Source organism: Trachypithecus francoisi, unplaced genomic scaffold, assembly GCF_009764315.1.
Source record: "Trachypithecus francoisi isolate TF-2019V2 unplaced genomic scaffold, Tfra_2.0 Lachesis_group11, whole genome shotgun sequence".
NCBI lineage: Eukaryota > Metazoa > Chordata > Mammalia > Primates > Cercopithecidae > Trachypithecus > Trachypithecus francoisi.
The window spans coordinates 1017512-1025038 of record NW_022681456.1 but is presented as its reverse complement, the minus strand read 5'-3'; positions in this window follow the sequence as shown (position 1 = coordinate 1025038).

The window sequence follows — 7527 nt, the reverse complement described above, 5'->3', positions numbered from 1 at the left end:
CCACTTCCTGAGCTGTGGCCCCTCCAGAGCTCAAAAAAAAAAAAAAAAAAAAAAAAGTGTATTTTTACTAATGTGGCAGCTGCACTCTGAGGAGAATTACTGTTATGAAATATTTCCCACTACCGCAGTCAATTTTGGTTTCATTTAAAATTCAAAAGCGGCGTTGGCCACCTTCCTGGGCAGTGGGGATGCACAGCGTCCGAGTTGTCTCTGCCCAGCTGGTTCCTGGGCCACACGGCCACAGCCGACGCCTCGTGGAGAGTGAGGTCAGCCACCGAAGTTGTGGGCAGGGCGGGGCAGGGGCCCTTCTGAAATCCCTTCCCCGAACCCTCACATTTGGGCTGTGAGGGTGGATGTCGCCTTTTCTGGAAGGCGGGAACCCCTTGCTGAGCGTCCCCTCCGTTCCCGTGCTCAGCTGCTGCCAAGTCGCTGGTGAGCCCAGGCTCCAGAGTCCCTGTGGTAGGAGCCATCGGGAACTTCCCTGGCCCCTGACCTCACCCACGGCTGCGTCACCTCCCTCGCTGCCCCTCCTCCGTCTCTGTTCCTCCCCTGACCCCGTTGTTCTGTTTCTAGCCCCAGGTGGCTCCATCCCCAGCTGCCGGGTTCTCCCCACCTGTGGGACCTCTGACTCGCCCTGTGCTGGGCGCAGTTCCATCCTGCAGCTCTAAGCCACTCCACTGCCTCTCAGTTTCCTTCCCCAGAAGCATTCTCTGTTGATGCTGGGTCAGAGCTGTCATGCACTGAGCTGCCCCTGGGGAGGGCAGGTGCCCCGCAGGAAGGTGCGCCCTGCTGCTCTGGCAGAATGGGGGCTGCTCAGGCCAGGGGGTACAGGGGCTGCAGGACGCCCCCAGGACGGGTGTCTGGCCTGCCCCAGAGGAGTAGCATGACGCTGAGCTTGCGCCGTGCCCTCGCCCCCACCATGTGAGCTCCTCTCCCTGCTCTGCACACATTTTAGAGGACACGTGAGTAACCAAAAGCCAGGTAGGTGCTGTGCAGAGCCAGGATGTGTGCCCCAGCCCTGAACCACGCTCGCTGTCAGGCTGCCCAGGGTCCCCAGGGTGCAGGTCACCCACGGAGTGGGGTCCACATCGGGCCGCAGAGGGTGTCACCCGAGCCTCCAGAAGGTGCCTCGTGGGTGGCTCTGCCCTGGTTAGCCCCATGGCTAACAAAGCCAGGAATTCGCGCAGGGCCTGGGCGTGCGGGTGGCACGGCCTTTGGAATTTGATTTTGTCCCATCACTAACTGGATAAATGGCCCAGGAGTCTCACTGCGTTCATCCCATTAAAGAAGAGTCACTGGGCTCCTGGCTGCTCAGGGATGTGCAGCGTGGCTACAGTCCTGCGGTAATTCCACGTCTAATGTGTTCAGGACTCTCCAGTTTTCCACAGTGGGTGCACCACTGACATCCCACCAGCAGGGCACAAGGGTCCAAGTTCTCCACATCCCTGCCAGCACTGGTCCTTTCCATCTCTCTCTGTCTCTCTCAATCATTTCTCTCCCCTGTCTCTCTATCTCTGTGATCTCTCTATCATGTCTATCATCTATCCTATCTCTCTACCTATCTCTATTTGTCTATTTCAATCTATCACCTGTCTGCCACATCTATCTATATTAATGATCTCTATCGTTTGTCTATCATCTGTATTCATCGATTAATCATATATATCTGTATCATTCATCTATTTGTATCTGCCACTTAATCTATCACCCACCCATCCATCCACCCATCCGTCCATCACTCATCCATCCCTTGACCCATCTGTCATCCATCCATCCATCATCCATCCACCCACCCACCCATCCATCCAGCCATCTGTCATCCATTTACCTAGCCATCCATCCATCCACCCATCACCCATCTATCCACCATCCACCCATCAATCATCCATCCATCCATCCATCCACCCATCCATCGGTTCTGTGTCGGAGATGCGTGAGGGAAGAAAAGACACACAATACCTTTAAGGGTAAACAGTCTTTATCCCACATAAATGACAGTGCAGATAGGTAATAAGCAAATTGCAATGGGAAGGGGAGAGGAGAAGGGAAAAAGTATACATATATAGTTATACTCACCGGACTATGGAGGATTCACCAGCAGACTGGGAAGCAACAGCTTGGGCTCCAGAGTTGGTCACTCACCTGTACACAGGTGATGAGAGGCCTCATGAAGCTTCAGCGTGGTCTGGGACCTGAGCTCTTTTTGTAAGGAGTTGTTTGGCATGAGGCCCAGTCACAAGGGCCCTTTGCGACCTGGCTCAAGGAATGCAAAAAGGTCAACTTTTTCTTGCGATTGTCTGTTATTTTTCAATCACTAATATATAGGAATAGATTAAAATAGAGATTTCTCTGAAACAGCACTGCATAAATGCCTCAAGGGGCTCAGACAACCTGTTCCAGGACTTGGTGACCATTGTTAGTGTCCACGTTCAATTGAGTTCAAATTTAACTTTTCCTGCACACCATCACCCACCCATGCATCCATCTATCCATTCACCCATCCATGCATCTGTCATCCATCCATCCACCCACCCATCCATTATCCATCCATCCATCCACCTACCACCCACCCATCCATCCATCCACCCACCCATCCATCATCCATCCATCCACCCATCCATCCATCCATCATCCATCCACCCAGCCATCCATCCATCCACCCACCCACCCATCCATCATCCATCCATCCACCCACCCATCCATCCACCCACCCAACCATCCATCATCCATCCATCCACTCACCCATCCATCATCCATCCATCCACCCATCCATCCATCCATCCACCCACCCACCCATCCATCATACATTCATCCATCCATCCACCCAACCATCCATCATCCATCCATCCACCCACCCACCCATCCATCCACCCATCCATCCACCCACCCATCTACCCATCAATCCATGATCCATCCACCCACCCATCCATCATCCATCTATCCATCCACTCATCACCCACCCATCCAGCCATCCATTCACCCATCCATCCATCATCCATCCACACAGTCATCCATCATACATTTATTAATCCATCCATCCACCTATTACCCACCCATCCATCCATTCACCCATCCATCCATCCATCCACCCATCCATCCATCCATCATCCATCCACCCAGCCATCCATCCATCCACCCACCCACCATCCATCCATCCATCCCCCACCCATCCATCCACCCACCCAACCATCCATCATCCATCCATCCACTCACCCATCCATCATCCATCCATCCACCCATCCATCCATCCATCCACCCACCCACCCATCCATCATACATTCATCCATCCATCCACCCAACCATCCATCCACCCATCCATCCACCCACCCATCCATCATCCACCCATCCATCCACCACCCATCTACCCATCAATCCATGATCCATCCACCCACCCATCCATCATCCATCTATCCATCCACTCATCACCCACCCATCCAGCCATCCATTCAACCATCCATCCAGCATCCATCCACACAGTCATCCATCATACATTTATAATCCATCCATCCACCTATTACCCACCCATCCATCATCCACCCATCCATCCACCCACCCACCCATCCATCCATCCATCATTTCATTCATCCACCCAGCCATCCATCCATCCGTCCATCCGTCCATCACCCATTCACCCATCCATCCATCCACCCACCCATCCATCATCCATCCATCCATCCATCCACCCAGCCATCCATCCATCATCCATTCATCCATCCATCCATCCATCCATCCACTCATTGTCCATCTGCACCATCCCTTGGGTGTGAAGTGCAGTCTCCCTGTGGTTTGAGTGGGTCTCTCTGATGGCTGGTGAGGTGGAACCTCCTTTCTGCCTGTGTGTGCTGAGGCTGCTGGGCATGGCCATGCATTGTCTGCAGGTGTGTCTGGGGACTCCCTCCTCCAGAGTCCCAGGCCACTGAGCAGCACAGGCACCTGAAGCTGCCATGCTGAAATGACAACATAGATCTCCGGGCCCTACTCTTCCTGTCCTTGAGCCAGACCCTCCGACCACAGAATCCAAGGGAGGAGATAAAGTGATTGGCATTGCTTAAGCCACTCAGCTTTGGGGTTCTTGTTAGAAGGCAGCAGGTGGCCGCAGCCGTGAGCCCGAAGGGGTCACTCCTCCACCTAGGGTGGGAATCCAAGCGAGGAGCCTGGGAAAACCCTCGGCTCAGGGCCACCCTCCCTCTCTCCAGCCTCTTTCCTGCTCAGAGCCCTGGGCCTCTCAAGGGCAAGCTGGAAGGAGGGTGGCCGGTGGCAGGGAGGCAGAGCTGGCATTGGGATTTGCTGGGGCGGTAAGTGCGCAGGACGGGGGCCATTCACACAGCAGCAGAGGAAGCCACGTGGGCCAGAACCGAGGTGGAAATCGGTAGGTTTAATAACACACGAGGCCGGCCGGGCACGGCAGCTCACGCCTGTAATCCCAGCACTTTGGGAGGCCGAGGTGGGCGGATCACAAGGTCAGGAGATCCAGACCTCGGTGAAACCCCGTCTCTACTAAAAATACAAAAAATTAGCCGGGCGCAGTGGCGGGCGCCTGTAGTCCCAGCTACTTGGGAGGCTGAGGCAGGAGAAGGGCAGGAATCCGCGAGGTGGAGCTTGCAGTGAGCCGAGATTGCACCACTGCACCCCAGCCAGGGGGACAGAGCGAGACTCCATCTCAAAAAATAAATAAATAAATAAATAAATAACACACGAGGCCGAAACACAGCATCCCTGAGGGTTGCCCGCAATGTCTTTGTTCTCGCCAGCTGCGCGCCCACAGCACATGCAGCTTCCGGGGTGAATCAGCTTTTCTGGAAATCCAGCAGGGATTGAAACCTGGGGATCCCGAGACTGCAGCTGAGTGTGGGGGTGGGGGAGGTGCTGGGGCCGCTGTGGAGGGAAGGATGTGGGGGCGGTCACTTTCTGGCCTGGGGGCTGGGCCGTCTGGGCTCTTCCCAGGTCAGGGGTGGTCTGGCGGCAGTGTCAGCAGGGCTGGATGAGGGTCACCACGAGCCCTACTGAGCCGGCCCACGGGGCTTCCCAGCTGTGGCCTTTGGTTGGGCTGGACTGGAGGAGATGAACAAGCTGGGAGGGGGTGCTCTGCAGCCAGCTGTCTTGCTCGCCACTGAGTCCTTGAGCCTTAGTTTCCCCTGAGTGAAACGGGTCAGGAACAGCCTTCTCCATGGGCTTTCTGCAAGTCACAATGAGACCGGCCACACATCCTGGCACAGTGATGTGGGGAGGGGTGGCCACTTGGGCCCCCTGGGGGCCAATGCTGAGATGGGGTCCGGGCTGGGATAACGGGAATAAGTGCAGGACAGGGCCGGGGCTACTGACCGTGGGTGGGGGCTGCTGAGTGCAGTGCAGACCCAAACGACAGAAGCCCAGCAAAGCCCACCCTTCCAAGGAACCTCACATCGGAGGACCCGCCTGGGCCGTGCTGGCGCCAGGCTCAGAAGCTGGGGCCCCAACTCTGATGGTGCCGGGGCTGAGGCTGTCCCTGGTCCTGGGGGTACATCCTTTCTTAATGCCAGGGAGCAGGATGTGGGATTGGGAGGGAGTTGGGTTATGGGCCAGGGACCCCGTGGGACTTTCATGGGGCCAGCAGGGAGGGTGTGTGCTCCCACAGTGGGTGATGGGACGGTGCCACGTGGTCACAGGACCAGGAGTACCAGCACTGGCTGAGCCTTCTTAGAAATGCAGAGTCCCGGGTGCCCCCTGCCTGCCGTGCCGCACTGGCTCCCTCTATCTGGTGGGGTCCCGGCCCCCTGGCAGAGTGCACTGAGGGATCTGGGGACAGGAGTCCCCTGTGGTGGCCAGCGCCCTGCCCCTCCTGGCTGGCCCTCGCATCTGTGCATGGAGCTGGGGGCCGCTGAGTGCTGGGTGTGAGTCCCCGCGTGCCAGGGGCCCCTGGTCCTGGCCCCACCCCGAGGTGCATTCTGGAGAAGGTGGGCCATGTGGCAGGGGGAGACAGCAGGGAGGGTGGGCCGCGTGGCAGGAAGAGACAGCGGGGAGCCAGGGCCAGGGCCAGCCAGTGTTCCTCAGGGAACGCAGCTTCCGCCCGCAGCAGGCACCCCAGGGCGAGGACACTAAGGGGGCTCAGCTCCTCTAAGCGGCTCCCAGCTGCCCCGCAGCCCCTGCCCACGGTAGGCACCCCAGGGCAGGGTCGCTGAGGGGTCTTGGCTCCTCTGAGTGGCCCACACCTGCCCCTCCCAGTTGCTGGCCTGAGTCCCTCCCTGAGCCTGGGCCACCGCCAGAATCAGGTGTCTAGCACGGGCAGTGGCAGGTGAGACTGGCAGGTGGCCCCAAACCCCGGATGTCGGCCAAGATGTCTGCAGCGTGACCTCTGTCCGTCTGACACGGGGGACCCTGAGGCTGCTGACCCCCCACCTCCCATGGCACCTGGGTCCTGGTGGGAGGGCTGACCTGAGGGGGACCTGGGCTTGAGGGGGCATGGGCAGAAGGACCCTGGGTGGAAGGAGCCCAACCTGAGGTGGACCTGGGCTTAAGGACCCTGGGTCTCTTAAGAGGGCGCTCTCTCTGCCCTCCCACCACACCCCAAAAGAAGGGCAAAGGCAGAGGGGCTCCGGCCAGTACCTGCAGGGTGGACACGTTCTCTGGCGGGAGGGCAGCTGGAGGTCCGACGCCCCTAGCCTGGACCACGAGCTTGCAGACTGGCCTGGTGGCGTCTGAGTGCACACAGCGGAGGTCGATTTTATGCTCCGGAATTGATTTCAAATTAAATTTTGTTTCTTTCAACCCAGTCAATACTTGGGAACAAGTTCTAATCATGAGAGCGATTGGGGGCTCACACCCTCCCTCCGCAGGCTGGGCTCAGGCCTGATTCTCAGTAAAGAACGTCGCGATGTCAGCCCTCTTCCTGCGCGAGAAAAAGTGCCGTCAATCAGCCTTTCTGATGGTTACAGGAATTCTTTTTTTTTTTTCTTTTTTTCTTTTTTTTGAGACAGAGTCTCGCTCTGCCCCCAGGCTGGAGTGCAGTGGCCGGATCTCAGCTCACTGCAAGCTCTGCCTCCCGGGTTCACGCCATTCTCCTGCCTCAGCCTCCCGAGTAGCCGGGACTACAGGCGCCCACCACCTCGCCCGGCTGGTTTTTTCATATTTTTTAGTAGAGACGGGGTTTCACCGTGTTAGCCAGGATGGTTTCGATCTCCTGACCTCGTGATCCGCCCGTCTCGGCCTCCCAAAGTGCTGGGATTACAGGCTTGAGCCACCGCGCCCGGCCAGTTACAGGAATTCTTAATGACGCGTTTGTTCACACAGATTTTCTGCTCTGGGTAAATTCTTTTCTCCCCCTGCCAGACCACAAAGTGCACAGCGGTCGACGGCAGAATTATGAGAAACGTAATTCACTTTGTAGATCTAATGAGCAGACGAGTAGAAAGCCGCCAGCCCCAGCCTGGGCCGCCTCGCATGTCCTGGCCTGCTGCTCCTGGGAAACTGGATCCGTGCTGCCTGGTGCTGGGTGGGGGCAGCCTCATCATCCTCCAGTCACATTTTTCCAAGCACACTGTGGTCGAGCCA